Source organism: Canis aureus, chromosome 28 (genome assembly GCF_053574225.1).
Source record: "Canis aureus isolate CA01 chromosome 28, VMU_Caureus_v.1.0, whole genome shotgun sequence".
Lineage (NCBI taxonomy): Eukaryota > Metazoa > Chordata > Mammalia > Carnivora > Canidae > Canis > Canis aureus.
In genome coordinates this window covers 14148582-14167320 of record NC_135638.1, presented here as the reverse complement: position 1 = coordinate 14167320, position 18739 = coordinate 14148582, and the positions used below count along the sequence as shown (strand labels likewise).

Sequence of the window (18739 nt, the reverse complement as noted above, 5' to 3'; positions counted from 1 at the left end):
ACATTACCTTGTATGTTACGGTAGTCATTTTTCATAGCAGAATTTATACAAAATTAGAATCTGAAAACCTGGATTTGAGCATGGGCTCTGTCACTAGTGCTAACCAACGAGAAGTTGCTTAAAGACCATGAGCCTTCGTTTCCTTATCCACAAAACAGTGGCAGCCTGTAGCAACGATAATAGCTAACTTTGAGAGTATGGTGCTTCTTTATTGCCAGGGACTTTTCTAAGAATTTTACATACATTAACTCAGTTACTAATACTTCATCTAACGTCTAGCATTAACTTAGTAAAAAGGGAGATTGTGCTGGTCAATCTCCATTTGCCCTCCACCACTTGCCCTGCCCTGTCAGAAAGCAGACCCCTGCAGATCAGTCACCGGGGCTCCACTGGACTCCACTGACACCAGATTTTCAGTTCAGACAGGGAGAGGCATCAGGAAGTGATCAGAGGCTGGGAAGAGGGAAAGGCTGAGGTATTTCTTCTCCATTTCCTTCTTGATTTAGCAACTCTATTTTGTGTATGTTGTGGTACACAGAGGTGGGAGGGGAGGCATTCTCCAGGCCTAAATCTCCAGCCTGACAGCCTCTTTTCCATGCCTCCTCTTCTCACTGGGCTGAGTAAAGGCCATGTTCTTCTTCAGCCTCTTAGACCCCTTGGTCATGATTTTCTGCTGTTGCCAGTCTTCTGATACTCCAACATCCCTCTTTTGTTTCCTTAAATCCCTTCCCACATCACTGTAAGGAGTCTTTCATTAAAGTGTTTTGATTTGAACCCTGTGAGTGGAATGCTCTTTCTTGCTGGGACCCAGACTCTTAGCAGGATTTACTATTTTAGCATTTCAGTCAACTACTTATTATGTAGTATAGGAGTATCTTAAACAACATTTTGTTTTGTTTCATTTCACTTTTAATGAATTGGTGTGTTAGGAAATATACTCTTTGATTTCAATTGTTTTAAAAAAACTAAAAGTTGGGATCCCTGGGTGGCGCAGTGGTTTGGCGCCTGCCTTTGGCCCAGGGCGCGATCCTGGAGACCCGGGATCGAATCCCACATCAGGCTCCCGGTGCATGGAGCCTGCTTCTCCCTCTGCCTATGTCTCTGCCTCTCTCTCTTTCTCTCTCTGTGACTATCATAAATAAATAAAAATTAAAAAAAAAAAAAAAACTAAAAGTTTTGTTTCTAATTTGAACCAGCTCAAATTTTTTTTTTTTTTTTTTTTGTTAAACAAACAAATCTCTTTCATTTGGTTCAGAATTGAGGAAAAGGTTTAAGGGTATCTGGGATTTAATTTAGTTCTGAAGTTCAACAAATTAGTCTGGTACATCCAGTTAGTGGTTCATACTTTGGTCTGGTTCAGGTTCAAGCATAAAACCCTGAAATACTGGAAAAGGTGAGTTGAATTAATTGGTTTCTCTGAGTTGGGGGCTAATGCACACTCTAATTATGTGAATGAATTCCTACAGTGGTCGAAACTCAAGGTCATCCTACTAATAAAACAAAGTTAGTGATTCCCACTTAAATGAATGGTTCATCAGCCATTGGATTTCCCAGTATCTATAGTCTAGCTTCCTAAACAGTATCATGACAAACTATATACTCATGTTTTCTAAGTACTATTATGATTTTCTTCTTTTTTTAAAAAAAAGAATTCTCTTTTCAATTAGATCAGTATTTCTCAAAATATGGGCCCCAGACCATCACCTGGAATTTGCTAGAAATGCAAACTTTTGATCCCCATCCCAGATCTACTAAATTAAAAAATGTGGGGATGAGTCCAGCAATCTGTGTCTTAACAAGCCCTCCAGGTAATTCAAATGCCCAATAAAGCTTGAGAACCACTGAATTAGATCATATATTTCTTTTTTTTTTTTTTTTTTAATTTTTATTTATTTATGGTAGTCACACAGAGAGAGAGAGAGAGGCAGAGACATAGGCAGAGGGAGAAGCAGGCTCCATGCACCGGGAGCCCGATGTGGGATTCGATCCCGGGTCTCCAGGATCGCGCCCTGGGCCAAAGGCAGGCGCTAAACCGCTGCGCCACCCAGGGATCCAGATCATATATTTCTTGAAGTCAAATCCGGTCTAATATTTCTATTGGAACTGGGCTCTACCCAGGGATCATGTTGACATTATTAGTTGTGTGTGTGTGTGAGAGAGAGAGAGAGAGAGAGAGAGAAGATAATAGAGGCAACTGATGAAGTGCCCAAAGGCATAAGTGACAGACCCAGTGTTTGAATTGGGGCAATCTAACTCCAGGGCTTAGTTTACCAACCATGACACTAGAATGCCTCCCTAATGGCCACACAGAGACAAGATATGAAGCAATATGACACTCTGAGCAAAATCTGAGAAATGATATCCCTGTAAACCTTTTAACCCTCAAACATCCTTAATATGAGAATGCAATACATATTTAGAATATTATATATTTGCTTTATTATTTTTATCCAATAGAAAAAAGTCAAGATGGAATTTTGTTAACATATATCTAAATTTTCAAGCACAAGTCTCTGGTTATCCTGTAACTTGAACAAGGTTTTACATTTTTGCTATTGAAAGCCAGTTTCTATGCTTAATGAAACCCAGGCAGAGCTGTACACACAGAGTACAGCTACAGTCTGTGATAAAGCCATGGACACTTAGTTCTAAGCATTCCAAATGTGTTTAATTGTATCTTCTGGCTTTCATATTTCTTTCTCTAGGACAATAGGTCTGTTTTAGTTATACATGTTGTTTTTGTTTTTGTTTTATTCCCCTGGAGCCAGATCTCATAGTTTCCTGAGAAAAGCACAAAATGGACAGGAAAAGCATAGATGGGAGTAGGTGGGGTTGATTTCTAATCTAGGGATTCCCTTAGTCGGAAATGAATGATGTTTCCGACTAAGGCACATCTTCAATCTCACAATGAATAATGTATAATGGTTTAGAGAAAGATATAATAAAAGATCCCTATGTTCCAAAGCCAGTAATTTGGGCGTTATGCTAGTTCCTCCCTCTCTCGCCCCCAAATACAATCTGTCACCAAGCCCTACCGATTCTAGCTGCCAAACCATTCTCAAACCTGCCTTTTCTTTTTTAGTCTCATTACAACTGCCTCAATTCAGGACCTACACTCTTTTTGTTGCTCTCCTCTCTCCTGCTCACTTTTGCCTTTTTGTCATGACAACTATACTTTTCTTTATGTCATGCTGTTTCCCTATTTTCAGTATCAACAAACATCCCCTCCAACCCCCTATTGATCAAGTCATTAACAGGCATGCCTTCTACCTCTTCCCATTGCTTAAACAATATTCCAGCAATGTGCTGTGCAAACCAATCTGTTTCATAATTTCCAGGCTTTGGTTCCCAGCTATTTCCTCTACGTGGAATTCCCTTTCTCCTCCTAGGCCAAGAGAGCAGTACATTGCATTTCTTTCAAAACCTAGCTCAAGGGGAGCTTTCTTAGCCCCAAGAGCTGGGACTTCTCTTTCTCTTGCCATCACTACACCTTGTACATGCTCTCACAATTTATCACTGATCATTTTATTTATTTGTATGCCTTGTTGTTTGGATTTCCAGACATTGTACAAAATGTCTAACATGAAATAGGACACATAATTTTTTTTTTTTTTTAGGACACATAATTTAAAGATTGATTGCATCCTTCAATATTGTCTAATAGTCTTTAGCTATGTTAAATGATATTGGGAATGCAGACAACTTGAAAATTTTTTAACTTTCATGCAATTTTTTAAAAAAGACTTTACTTATTTGACAGAGAGACAAAGCCCAAGTAGGCAGAGTGGCAAGCTGAGGAAAAGGGAAAAGCAAGCTCCCTGATGACCAGAGACCCTCCCCCGCAATGCAGGGTTCCATCCCAGGATCCTGGGATCATGACCTGAGCTGAAGGCAGACACTTAACTGTCTAAGCCACCCAGGCACCCCACATGCAAATGTTTTCAAAAGCCAGATGGATGCCTGGAGTTGAAACAGCTTTATTGCCTCTGTCACCTATAGCATTTGCTCATTCTTTGTCTTCAGTCATAAAGTACAAAAGATTGTTTCATTTACCACAAAAATCTTCTTCCTATTGTTGGAGTTATAGCATAAAGTAATCATAGAGAAAAGCTAGCTGACCAACTTACTTGCCTTAGTCTGCTCTGATCACGTGTTTTAGATTTTAGTCCAGATACGTCTAGCTGTGTCTAAGAAATCTGACTTTGAAAATGAACGTGAATTGACTAAATTATTAGGTATAGCTATGACTCTCAACGGCCATAAAAGCTTGAGATATAAAACAAAATGCAAATGTATTAACAATAAAAGATATAGACATGTTTAGATACCCTGCTATTCCTATGTACTCCTGCCTTAAACAGGAGGTAAAATTAGAAATCAGAGTGCCACTTGTTGAGTGTGGACTCACAGCAAAGGGAAACTGGCCAGTCTTATAAGACATTTCTTCCACACCAAAAGAAAAAAAAAAGTCAGATGAAATATCCCTGACTTCACTGTAACAGAGTACAATTATTCATCAGGACCTGGACACCCTGTGTCTGGTAGGGTAAATTACTTTTTCCTGACCAGTGTAGGAGAAACTACCTACTGTCTGTTTGGGGAGATGGTTTGGTCTTTCCCACTGCCTAGATTCTTGCAGTCTGCTAACAATTTTGACTTGTTTTGTTTTATTTTGTTTTGTTTAGACAGTGCATAGTAAACAGTGACCTCAGAACTCACCCCTCTTACTCTTGACGTTCGCTACTTGGCCTTTTGTCCTGGCCAAGTTATGATTTTCACTTCCTCTCAGTCACCTTACAGGTAGATTGAGGAGTAAGGCGAACACCCTTATTAAGACTTGGCTGGTTGCAGTTTTCTCAGGGATTCAATTACGATCTGTTTCATCTATAGAAGACAGGTTTTATCCTCCATATTTTTTTTTTAAATTTTTATTTACTTATGATAGTCACACAGAGAGAGAGAGAGGCAGAGACACAGGCAGAGGGAGAAGCAGGCTCCATGCATTGGGAGCCCGACGTGGGACTCGATCCCGGGTCTCCAGGATCACGCCCTGGGCCAAAGGCAGGCACCAAACCGCTGCGCCACCCAGGGATCCCTATCCTCCATATTTTTATACTTTTTGATTTTTGTTCCTAGGCAATAGCATTCTCGAAGTACCTAACGGTAGTTCCCTCGATATTGACTATACCTGACACATGATAGTCTTGACAACTACAGTCCCAAGATGACGTTTTAAAGAAGAGTCAAAATTAAACATGAAGAGCTGAATCTTTCTCATACTGACCCTTCAAAACATTTCTCTTTCTGCCTCTATTCAAAAGCAGAAGATGGGAGGTGACCTTCATAAAGTTATATTGGGTAGAATTACTCACTGCCAGAGGCTAGAAAGAGAGGCTCTCTGTTCACATCATCTCCCCCGTGGTTTTCCGTGGTCACAGAGGCTCAGAAGAGAGTGTGTGTACAGGTATTCTCTGTGTAGTTCAGGACTTGACTTCACTTTTTTTTTTTAATTCCACTCTTGGGATGCCTGACTTCTTGTCCAAGGTTGGCCACAATTATTCATGGCCTTGAGGGGCATAACTTGTGTATTATCTGCATTATGTTTCACACCTGTATAACAGATAAAATATACTTGGTTTTGATCTACTATATAGATATAAATCAATGCCAGCTTCTAAGAAAAAAGAAATGATTTAGTGTATTTTTTTTAAGTTTTAATCCTAGTTGCTCTATTTTGGACGCTTTTCTGAAATGTGATTCCAATTATTTATATAATACAAAAAAAAAAAAAAGCTAAGCCTCTTTCAGTATGTGACTCACAACTCACTACCCACACACAATTTTTAAAATTATCTTTATACAATATTAGCATATTTTGGTGCTTAACTATACTATAGCTGGCCACTTAGAAATATTAAAACTTTCAGCTGTTCCTGTGAGGAGTATTTGTTTTGTGAACCCTTTTCAATAGATTCATTCACCCTCCCCCAACCTAGATTCTTGATTCTTCCTCCTCCTCATCATAAAATACTTAGAAAGATTGCTTATACATCTGTGTTAAGAACTACATAAAGAACGCTAGAGAAAATGGACCTTAAAGAAGTCTATGATTTTACAGAGAACATTAACATGTAACACATGAACAGCAAAATTGGTAGAATAAGTCACCATAAAATTAATAAATTGGATTTAGAGTGTATGTTTTAGGGATAAGTGTATGTAGGGTTCATAAAAATAAATGAGGCAGCTCATACTGACTTAACATATGTAGAATGGGTCGCAGTATAATCCAGTGTGAAGGGACAGGCACTGGAGCCTGACAGGCCTGGGTTCACAGCCCAGCTCTACCACTGACATGCCATATGACTATAGTGATCTGACCACATCCTTTGGACTTTTGGCATTTAACTGATCTAAGCCTCCATTTCCTCCTCTGTAAAATGGAATTACTAATACCTTCTTGTTTGTGGATTAAATGATATAAAGCATAGAGAAATACTGAATACTACCTGGACATAGTGAGAGCTCAACAAATAGCTGTGTTTTAAAATACAGTGCTTTCTATTTATTCAAAGAGTTTTCACATAAATCATCTTATTTGATCTGGGCATCAATTTGGTAGAGAAGATGACCAGGTATTACATACCCCTTACAACTCCCTATACACACATGTCCATCTTCCAGTTGGATAAGGAAACAGACACACAAAATGGAAATGATTTGCTTAAGCTTAGTAACAGCACCAATACAAAAACTGGTCTTTCTACTATGTCTCACCAAACAGGAGGCAAAGATGTAGGTGTCTTCAGCTCCAGACGGAGTGACACCATATATGCAATTACTGTTCTCTGTTCTCTGACCTGCCTAGGAAAACTTTACAGAAAATGTGAAAGACTTCAAGAACCATTTCAGTGGAGGGGAAAAGCTCTTAGATGAGTGAAGGATTGGTACTTAGCCCTGGTTGGGGGAAAAAGCTCAACAGGACTATGTTCTAATGGGATGGATTATTGATATATGGCTGAGAAAAGTAGAGATATATCAATTTCTTCTGTAAACGGCATTACTCACTCAAAGAACTGTAATAAAGGCCAACTTGGTTAAAAATACATCAAGGAATTTGTACATGGAGCTGAGACTCTAGAAGTAAAGAAAGTAGGAAAAATTATGCAGCTCCATTCTTTTTCTCTTTAATATATGCTATCCCATATTGTGTAAAATCCTTTTACTTTACCAGAATGCCTGAATTTATGTTAGGAATTCAGTCAGGCTAATAGGCATCCATTTTTGAGGTACACATAGTTCTGAAGTTTAATTATTGACCAGTCATTTATAGATTAATATGTTGTTTAGTCAGATTGCTTTCCTAACTTTTAAATGACACTGAAGAAAAACCAGAATAATTTGGTGAGTAGAGGAGGCAGATAATTTGAGGGAAAAGAGCAATTCGAGGAGTATACAAAATAGGGTTCAACTAACTAGTAGGTGTGCAAGTAATATAAGAGCCAGGACTTTTTTAAAGATTTTATTTATTTATTCATGAGAGACACAGAGAAAGAGGCAGAGACACAGGCAGAGGGAGAAGCAGGCTCTATGCAGGGAGTCCGACATGGTACTCGACTTGATCCCCGGTCCCCAGGATCAGGCCCTGGGCTGAAGGCGGTGCTAAACCACTGAGCCACCTGGACTGCCCAGAGCCAGTACTTTCAGAGCAGAGTTGCCAAAATTATTATATGGCAAGGTAATTTTCCAGAGTTATGCCTATATCCAGAGAAAGCATGGGAATATTTTTATTCTTCATATTCCTCTTACATAAGGAGGCCCTTATGCTTCCTGTAACCTTAACGTATGGTTCCACTCACTAATACTTGACTATATAGTGATATAATGGTTAAACATATTTTTTTGGACTGGCCTGGGAGGTTATATTATTTCTATGGGAAAATTATTCCCAAGTTTTAAGTAAGCAGCCTACAAATGACATTTTGTAAACCTAAGAAGTATCTATGTTTATATTATACATTTTGATACAGCATGCTAATATCTTTAAATAAGATGCAGGTAATTTTAACATCCTTTATTCCTTAGCTCTCTTAGAATTAAGTACACATCTTGATTTTCTTTTTCTTTTTTTTTAAGATAGATTTATTTATTTATTTATTTATTTATTTATTTATTTATGATAGACAGAGAGAGAGAGAGAGGCAGAGACACAGGAGGAGGGAGAAGCAGGCTCCATGCCGGGAGCCCGATGCGGGACTTGATCCCGGGACTCCAGGATCGCACCCCGGGCCAAAGGCAGGCACCAAACCGCTGAGCTACCCAGGGATCCCCACATCTTGATTTTCTACTGTTATTGGCCAGTTTATTTTTCCGTATTACTTTACAAATGTAATGAAACTGCAACAGAAATGGTACATTTTATATATTTTTAAAGGATAGTCCCAGTTGTTTAATTGTGCCAAACTGGCTTAGAGGGAATTATTCAAAGTAAGGAGACCATCCTTTGAAAATATCTACTTTAATGCTTCATAAAATAATAAATTCATATATTTAATAATATATAATTCTACTGGAATCCATGCTGGTCAAATTATCATAAAGATATATGATTTATTTTTCTAAATTCCCCATTTTTCTTTATTTGCAAACCTGGGTGAAAATCCCCAAATACATATGGCACCAAATTCAGTATAGAAAGTTTCAGAGCAAATGACATTTATTTGGCATTACTCTTATCCTAGCTAAACTCCTTCATTTTTCATTGAGTTTAAATCAAGGTTACAAAATTTATGAGTTAATCTGATCCAGCTTCTAAAATATCACATTAACACTGAAGACATTTAAATACAAAGATTTAGAACAATATATCACCACTCAACATATTTCAGGCCTCTCTCTCTTCATCTAGTCTAAGTCACCATTGTCTCTTACCCGGCATTTTACAATAGCCTCTGAAATTGGTTTCTTTGCTTTCACTGTGCCATCTGCAATGAAGCCCCAACACGGCGGCCAACGTGATATTTTTAAATAAATTAGATCATGATACTTTCCAGCTTAAATTACTCTTAGTGCTGCCCATTGCACTTAAAATAAAATTCAAACTTCCTACCATAGCCTGTCAGGATCTACATGACTTAGTTTACCTTTTTTCTTGTCCTCCTTCCATTCATTTCTATATTCCAACCCCACTGGCTTCTCTGTGTTTCTCAAGGAAGTCTAGTCTGTTTTCTACCCAGGTCTTTGGCACTGGAACTTCCAGCAGGAATGTCTTGGCTCTTGGATTTCACAAATCTGGATGCTTTTCTTTCTTTAGGTCTTAGCCATTCCCTGCTTGCCTCTGTAATGTTCCCCCAGACCACCCAGTTCCTCTTTAGAATATGATCCTGTCTTATTTTCCTGCTACTAGCTACAATTATTTTATTTATAGCTCTTCCCAACTAGAGGAAAAAGAGCTTGTCTTTTCCTCTATACTAGAATTTAAGCTCTATAAGAACCGAGATCTTGCCTGGTTCTCAGACGCTATCACTGAGAACTGTTCCTAGTGCATATAGTAGGTACTTAATAGTAGCTGAACCCATGGTATTTTAAACTCTTATAATCTATATTTTACAATAGAAGAAGACCTTAATACTACAAAGCACTATCATTTTGTTATGGATAATAAATTAGGGCACAGAGAGATGAATAGACATATTTGGTAAGTCATAAGTCCAGTTCTACTGATTCTGCAACTGCACATGGCCTCTCCATTATAGCTAGTCACCCTGAATTTTCCTAGTTGCCTATATTTTCAGCTAGCTTGATCATATTTCTTCTACTTCCCTTATACAATTTTTCCTAAGCTATTGTTTAGTCTGTTCATCACTGCTAACATAATTCATTTGTTTGTGAGGCTTACTATCTTTATTATTAACTCCATGGAGTGTTTTGTGATGCTAGTTATAAGGAATATCTTATGAAAATAAAACATAATGTGAAAAAGCCACAGTCTATAGCAGTACTGCACATAGTGCGTATAACAAAGGCTCAGTTGTGTTGTTGCAGGGAAGAGTCAATAATTAGTAACACATTTCTAAAGGTCTCTCTTGCATAATTTTTGTGTCCAGATGTCTATGACATTTGGGTTCTAAAATAGAGTTCCAAATACCACACATTCATGCACATTTTCCAAGAATAATTGGATGATTTTTGAATCTTTCTATTTAATAAACATCAGGACTAAAGATGGACTACTTCACAATATCAAATTTATTCATTTTAAACATCCGTTTTGATGTGGAAAGTGTTTGGAATAAACACAATTAAGAGTGCCCAATTGTAAATCTTTTGAAGTTTTTGTTCATGATATGTCTCTTCCAACTGCTAGTAGTGTAAAAATGGAAAGTAATTTACATAAAATTTTTCAATTCACATGTTCTTGGAGATTAACTATTTTTTCCCCAGTCTTATTGAGAAATAATTGATATACATAACTGTATAAATTTAAGGCATAAAGCACGATGGTTGGATTTACATACATTGTGAAATGATTACCATGATACGTTCAGATAACATCCATCTTCCATATAAATACAGTATAAAAAAAGAAAAAAGAAAACTCTTAGGTTTTATTCTTTTAACAACTTCCTTATCTATCACACAGCAGTGCTGGCTGTGGTCATCATGCTATACATCGTATCCTTTGCATCTATTTATCTTATAACTGGAAGTCTGTACCTTTTGACCACCTTCCTCCAATTCCTTCTTCCTCTCCCATCCTCCTCCTCTGTAACCACAAGTCTAACCTCTTCATATGGGTTTTGTTTTTTTCTATTCTACATACAAGTGTGTATATAGTATTTGTCTTTCTGTCTTACTTCACTTAGCATAGTGCCTTCAAGGTCTGTCTATGTTGTCACGAATGGTAGGATTTTCTCTTTTTTTAATGGCTAAGTAATATTCCATTGTGTGTCCGTATATTTGTCTATATAGATATAGATATATACATACATGACAACATCTGTATCCATTCATCTATTGATAGATACTTAGATTGTTTCTATGCCTTGGCTATTATAAATAATGCTGCTAAGAACATGGGGGTGCATATATCTTCTCAAGTTAGTGTTTTTACTTCCTTTGGATATATTCCCAGAGAGATTAACTATTAACAATTCCCATGAAACCCTTTGGTGGATCCCCATGGCCTAGAGTATAAAGTCCAAGCGCCCTAATAAGATACAAGCTCCCTTTCCTGCATCTGGCCCTGACTACCTCTCGAGCCTCAATAGTTTCCACTCCTCCAAAATTTATGCTCCAGGGACACTGAACTGCTTATGATGCCTGGAACACAGTGAAATACTTCTTGTTTCAATGCTTCTTGTCTTTGTGCATGCTGTGCCCTTTATTTCCACTTCTCCCAGTTTAGTTCTATGCACCCTTGAAGTTCTAGTTCATGTGCCACTTCCTGTAGGAAACTGACTCTGATGCCCTCAAGTTGGTTGAAGTAGTTCTTGAGAGCATAACTCCCTCGCTTGACTACGCTGAATTATAAATAACTGTTTATGCATGTTTCCTGTTGGGCCATGGCCTACTATAGGGAACTCATCTTGGTCTCTACAGCATCTAGTAAGAGTTAAAGAAAGTTAAATTACGATTTTACAGAAGTACAGAAAAGCAAAGATTAGACCAGTGATTGTTAGGTGCAGAAAAAACCTTAACTGATTAAAATCAACTACTTGAATTTACTGGACTTTTTGAAGAGAGAAAATTTACACTATTTATGCTTTAAAAAGTCTCAGGAAGAAAACGTTTTTACCAAGGATCTCTTTCAAATGACTGAAAGAGGGGTGCCTTGGTGGCTCAGTCGGCTGAGCGTCTTCGGCTCGGGTCATGATCCCCGGGTCCTGGGATCCAGCCCCATGTTGGGCTCCCTGCTTGGTGGGAAGTCTGCTGCTCCCTCTCCCCACCCCCTGCTTGTACTTGCTCTCTCTCTCTCTCTGTCAAGTAATTAAATAAAAATCTTTAAAAAAAATGACTGAAAGAATGAAAAGATGATTAAGATGATTTCCAGGCTATGTCACAGTATAAGCAAGATTTAACACAATCTTCTAAACCTTCCACATCTATTCTAGTGGCCACAAATCCTTGGAGAACTGGTGTTCTTCAAAACTATTTTAAAATCATCTTTACTACTGTAAGTCTGAATATCTTTGTATTTATGATTCAATACTGATGCTATATGAATATTTCTTCTAAATATATGTTGAGATTAATAGAATATAAACCCATACAAAGCAATGCCTAATTCACAGAACTAACATCATGTGTATTTTTCCAATCCAGTATTCATACATTCATTCAATAAATACATATTGAGAGCCTGGCATTGTGCCAGGCCATGTGCTAGGAATTAAATAATGAATAAGTTAGATGCAGCTCCTGCTTTCAAGGTGTTTATAGTCTAGTAGGAAAGAGACAACACACAAACAAATAATAACAAATTGTATGAGCCCTGTGAAAGGAAAATCTTGGGGCTATGTTAGAGAAAAACAGGAGAGAGGAAACAGATAGTCAAAGAAGGCTTTTCTAGGAAAGTTACTTTTAGACGAATATCTAAGGTCTATAAAGCAGCCAGCCAGGAAAGAGGTAAGAGCATAGCATTCCAGACTGATCAGCATGTGCAAAAGGTCCAGCCAAGTAAGACTCTCAAGTGTTTGAGGACCTGAAATAAGTCCAGTGTGGATACAGCATACTGGGCAAGGAACGAGGTAGAACTGGAGAAACAAGCAAGACCAGATCACTCAGGATGGGACATTATGAGATTTCCTCTTAATTGCAGTAGGAAAAAAGTGGACAGGGTAGGCTACCCACGATCTAAATTACAGTGAGTGCTAACCTATGCTGCATGTAAGTAAGCACTTGTGTTTCCCAGATACTCAAGTAATTTCTAAAATGAATTCTTTCAAAATACAGAAAGAATACTAGTATACTAAACAGTTACCTAAAATATGATCAATTATTCTAACAGCTCTAGTCAATTATGTATCGATAGTAGCTTGGACCATCACAGCACCCTTCTCAACCAGCCTTAAATAAATATCCACGGAAAAAATGAGTTACTGAAATTAGGATCCAAGGGGCAAAAATTTTTTCTTTTAAACTCTGGGCACACTGGTTCCAAATGACATTTCATCTAGTTTGTCGTTGTCTGGCCATGAGATTTTAAAAACGGTATGACCTGAGATAGAGCTCATAGAGAAGTGGATGCATTTAGCCAGGGATGGATGTTGCCATCTTCATACTTGAATTCCAGAAGATCACTATATATATTGTTTGCTCTAACTTATCCTCATTGTCTATTTCACATAGCTGAATTGTTGTGCTTCCAGGGTATTCTTCCAATTGAGGGGGAGCCTATGCTTCTATATCTTTTGTGTTTGAAGGACAGTCTTAAATTTGAAATAAGAATATAGTGATCATAAGCATGTCTTAATGAATCTCTACATAGTATTTTATGATTTTTAAGCACCTTCACCAATTTGTGAATGCATGGATCCTAAAACTGGAGGCATTTGCCCTTTACAGTACTTTGGGGAGAGATTGAGAAATCAGCTGTCAGTGACTTCCCTGGGGTCTCTGAAGCTTTGGTGATGTAAGCACTTTTCTTCATTGAGTTAAATTTAGGAGGAAAGAAAAATCTGCTGAGTTTGTGTTTTTTATGGCAATAAGCCAATTTTCCTTTCCATATGTTGTTTGCCCTAAGGCACTCATAAGGTACATGGTATTCGTTTCCACTGAAGGAGAAGCCCTACAGCATGGGAGAAAATGAATGAGTCAAGATGGTATGATTAGCTATTTACTGTGATATGCAAAAAAAATATAAAAATTGGGACTGAAAGCTGGGGATTAGGAATGTGCACAAAGTCAGGTTGGCATTTTTGGAAGCAAATGGATTTTCTTGATGTGTTGTGTAAAACAGGTTGCTGGAAAGTCAAGGATAGGAAAACTTGAAGTGAAGGCCCTCACAGAGATCACAGTCCAGTGGGATTTCAGACAAAGAAGCAACCCACAGTTTGAATACGAGCTCTGAGGAGAGAAGTAGAGATTATTGTGATGGTAGTGCATAAGAAGGACTAGGAGCCTACAGGGAGGTAGGCTTTCTGGTAGCCTTTTCTAAGATGAGATGTAAGTAATGAAGATGGAATTTCAGGCACAGGAGTGGGATGGGGGGCTAGAATGGGGAGTATGGAGGAGGAAATGTTTAAGCAAAATATTGTTAAATGGGAGGTGCATTCCAGGAACTGGGTAAAATTCAATATGTTGAAGCATGGTGTGCAGGTGGAGTGGGCAGGGAGCGATGAAGGGGGAGGCTAGAGATAAGTATCCAATTATGGACAGTCTTACAGGACAAGGTAAAGATTGATCTGAGGACAATGGGGACCCAATAAGGATTTTAAGAAGGAGAATGATCAATTGAGAAAGACTAGTTAGGCATTGATGTGAAGAATGGATTGGAGGGGTCAGGATGTAATGGAAAACCAATAGGAAGCTGCTGTGATCATGCAGGTGATGGACAATGATGACCTGAACTAAGGTAGTGATAGTGGAGTGAATAGAAGTGGATGGAAGTAAGAAGTGAAAATAGCAAGATTTGATCAGTGGTTGGAAGGCGGAGGTGAAGGAAAGCTTTCTCCAGTTTCCTGTTTTAAAGAGCTGGTGGATGATGTGTCAGTTCTCTAGCAGAGAACCTGAATCAGTTGGGTCAGTGAGTTCTTTGCACTAATTCACACTACCTCCTCTCAGATCACACCGTGCTGAGCGGGAAATTTGGGCAGCCAAAGCACAACTATGCCTTGGGTACCAGAGTCAGGATTTCCCACGTTAGTCCTATTCTATGCTTAGTGTCTGGTTTAGCATTTTTCTGGAGAAGAGTGTCCTGGTTTGGACCTTACTTATGGGTGACTACCCTTAGGAAGAAAAATATGTTATCTCTTTTCTTGAACACGAATTTTACTAGGGTTGCAGTCATAAGCTAGGGTGTAAAAAGAATAAGTTGGCTGGAATAATTTAGTAATGAATAATTCATTATTCATATCATTTATCTGAGTAAAATTACTATAGGAGAAATTCTAAGTTATAACTCTCCTGATCGGAAAAAGTTCAAATACTTGTTGAACCTTGGAAATTATTTCACCCAAACCTGCCATTTTAATTTTTAAATTGTAAGTATAAGCAATTCTATATACTCCAGAGAGGGTTTAATAAACCATGGACATGGCTACAGTATTACGCGTTTTGCCGAGCTTTTTTTCATATAGATATGATTTATTATAGATGAGATTATTCTTAAGATATATTTAAGAAAGGCCTGTTATATACTAAAGTAAATAGTTGATTTCAGGGCTATGGAAAAAAAAAAAAAAAAGATCTCCAGGATGTCTGAATATGGAGAAAGTATTCTACAGCTATGTCCTGAAAATCTTAAAATCTACCTAAATGTTTTAATCTATACACCTCATGTATATATTTATAGTCCATCTCCTTCCAGAAAGTATATAAGATAGCTACAAAAGATTTAGCCCCCATTAGAAAACAGTTTTTCACAGAAGCTGATATGTTTCTAACTGCAAACTCTTTCAAAAGAGAACTTATACAGGCTGCCTGGTTATTTCACTTTCAAACAGATTGCATTCCAAAAATGCATTTGAGGGTTGGCTCTTTGGAAGTTGGAATACATTTTTTCTTTCAGAAACACTGTGATGGTTGAGTTCCTAGGCAAGTGCACAAAAACCTGGTTAATCTTATATATATATATACTACTTGCTTGAATTCTGAGTCCTAGAAGAATTACTGAGGATAGAGGAATAAAGAAAGCTTTCCCCCATTTTCTACATAAAGAGGAAAATTCTACAAGATGTGAAGTCTGTCTTATCTCCATCTTTCTCTCCCTGTTTCTCTCTCCGGCTGGTGATTCTCTAAGATCCCAGTGCTGTCCCAAGACCTCACTGCTTCCTTCTGTTTGGGCCTGATCCAATTCGTTGAAAATGTCGTATTTCCTAATGATTGCTATGTTCTTCCTTAATAAAACTCCTCTATGTTCTCAGTGTAGTTGCCTTAACTTCCCATTAAAACATTCTAATTGTGAATGACTAATGAGTTCTAGGTATTTGTAGAGCTCTTTAAAAACACAACTGAGGGGATCCCTGGGTGGCGCAGCGGTTTGGTGCCTGCCTTTGGCCCAGGGCGTGATCCTGGAGACCCGGAATCAAATCCCACATCAGGCTCCCAGTGCATGGAGCCTGCTTCTCTCTCTGTCTCTCTCTCTCTCTGTGACTATCATAAATAAATAAAAATTAAAATAAATAAATAAATAAATAAAAACACAACTGAGAATATATATTATTTCACACATATGTTTAGAGGAAGAATGCAAAGCAAGTTAATGACAGAAAGGTGGGAAATTCAGATTAGGACAAGGTATTGTTGGACCAGAGCCTCCAAAGTTTGATTTTTCAAATTCCTACTTTTATTTCTTTATTTATAATTTTTGCCTTTACTTTTAAAATTTTGTTGTTGCCTTTACTTTTAACTGAGTGATAGCAACAATTAACATATTTTATAAAGTGCGCTGATATACTTTTGAACCTATAAAGTATTATTCTTATTTAACAGAGACGGAAGCCAAGGCCCAGATAAGCTAAGTAAGTATCTTGCTCAGATTCTCCAGCTCAGACTGGAAAGAACCTACCCTCTGAAATGCTGCTTCTGGGCCAGCTCTGCTGCATGTAACTGCCTCTCCAGTTTCAAAAGTTCTCAATTACCTTTATCCCCATGCTGACAGTGAAACTTCCGGCACCTTCCAAGGGGAAAGGCTTAGAAAGTCAACGATATAGGTTAAAACTGCCATTCCTAGAAGACCATTTTTGTCAGAATGTAGATGTGTTTCCTTGTGCAAGGAATGGTCTTGTTGATAACAGCTGATATGAACTTGACATCTGGTCAGAAAAGACAGAGGAAAAAAAGACGGAGGAAGAGAGACAGGAATAAATGGAATATATTTTATATATCTACATATATAAAATGACTTTACATTGCATATCAGAGAACATAGATCAATATTTACCATAATTGCTTTTCAATTTGCCATTATTGATGAGATAATGAAATTATGTAAGCTATACATTTCAGTGTCTAGGAAACATTCAGAGAGAGAGAATGTATACTTGACCAGATCATTAAGAAGTGGGAAAAAAGAAAAGGAGGTATAATCTATTGATGACAAGGACTGATCATGGCATTGAAACAGTCTTCCTATTCCCAAATAACATGTATAGACTTGTTAAAAGGACTTAGGTTACTTTCTCCTTTGGGGCCAATGCAGTGAAAAAGATTACATAGGAAAACAGACAACTTTAGGCATGAAGCACAAGGAGACCAATGAGCACCCCTTGGGGTGGTTAGAAGCATGAACTCTTGAAAATTTTATTTTGGTCTGTCTCGTACTACAAGTGCTCTAAAAAAAAGTGATAGGGAAAGAACAGAAATCATTAACGCTCTCCATATTAAAAAATTTAGAGAGACATCTGCACTTTAATATTAGGCAAACATTTGTCAAAAGCTTCTCAACAAAGAAAAACTTTTCCAACTGTGATTAAAGGGAGGTATTAGACCATTGCCTGCAGTTAAAAAAAAAAAAAAAAAAGAATGCTATCATCTTAGAAGAAAGAAAAGGGTTTAGGAATGGGAGGATAAAGTGAGGGGAATGAGCTAAGGAGGACTGCCATGGTGTTTTTTTTTTTTTTTTTTTTTTTTTTCTGATAACCTATCAAACCTAGATTGGAGAAAATCCCAACAATGAAAATGTTAATCCACTTACTTTAAACAAAGGCTAGAACTTGAAGTAGGTAGATTGTTTAGATTTTATCATTATTTTGGAATGACTGGATCTATTTGAAATTCAGGACCTCCTCAAAGAACAATGAGGTTAAACTGGAACAAAAAAGGCATCTTTCATTTTGTTTTGGTAGGTAGGGGGACTTGTTTGTCTAGAAGCATATATGAGCTTACTAAGGTAGGGAAATTTACTAAGATTAATTTACAGTACTACATTTTATTGGTAAAATAAAGATTCTAAAATCAAAGACCTATTTCTATGCAATGGTCATCTTTAATAATCTTTACACTGCTCATTATTCCTTAGTTAGATATAAAAATACTGAGTCTCTGCGACTTTAAATTCTAGTGCAAATTATGACTTTGTTTTTATATTCTCCATCAACATACTTTGCTTATGCCAGCACACAATTCTCATAGTTTGATAAAGGAGCTTCTTTTGTTTTTAAAGAATATCTTTGAATGAAAACAATATATAAATCATATTTTGGATCAACTTATATTCAAATCCTTTACCTTTAGATTAATGCTAAGAGCTCAATAGTTTTTGAATAAATGAGTTTAAGAAAAAGGTAAATTTTTTAGAAGACCAGATTTAGTTGGATAGGACACGTGATCCAGCATGTATACAAAGAGCAGACACAAGAAAGCCTCACTGGCAGCAGAAGAAATCCTTATTGCCCTCTCAGTTCCACAAGGCCCAGAGGGGTGGCGGTAAAACTCTAAGTGTTCACAGTATTTTGTAGTTTACTTAATTTGTCCAGTTCATTATTCTATAACATCTTCACAATTTCTACCTCCAAAAATATGTCTTAAGTATGTCTACTCTCTCTCTCTCTCTCTCCTTTTCTTTCTCTCTACCTAT

The 18739-nt window shown here is 37.5% G+C and overlaps 1 long non-coding RNA gene and 1 pseudogene across 3 annotated transcripts in view; both read right to left on the bottom strand.

Annotated features, from left to right (window-relative positions):
* Positions 1-18739, bottom strand: part of LOC144300445 (uncharacterized) — a 215475-nt gene that overhangs the window by 167744 nt on the left and 28992 nt on the right. For both annotated transcript variants that reach the window (XR_013367071.1, XR_013367070.1), the window contains exons 6-7: positions 16803-16976; positions 5373-5610 (exon numbers count right to left, since the gene is read on the bottom strand). This is a non-coding gene — a long non-coding RNA (uncharacterized LOC144300445). The remainder of the gene's footprint in view (positions 1-5372; positions 5611-16802; positions 16977-18739) is intronic.
* Positions 1-18739, bottom strand: part of LOC144300444 (small ribosomal subunit protein uS13-like) — a 119248-nt pseudogene that overhangs the window by 79828 nt on the left and 20681 nt on the right. The gene's annotated exons all lie outside the window — the stretch shown is intronic.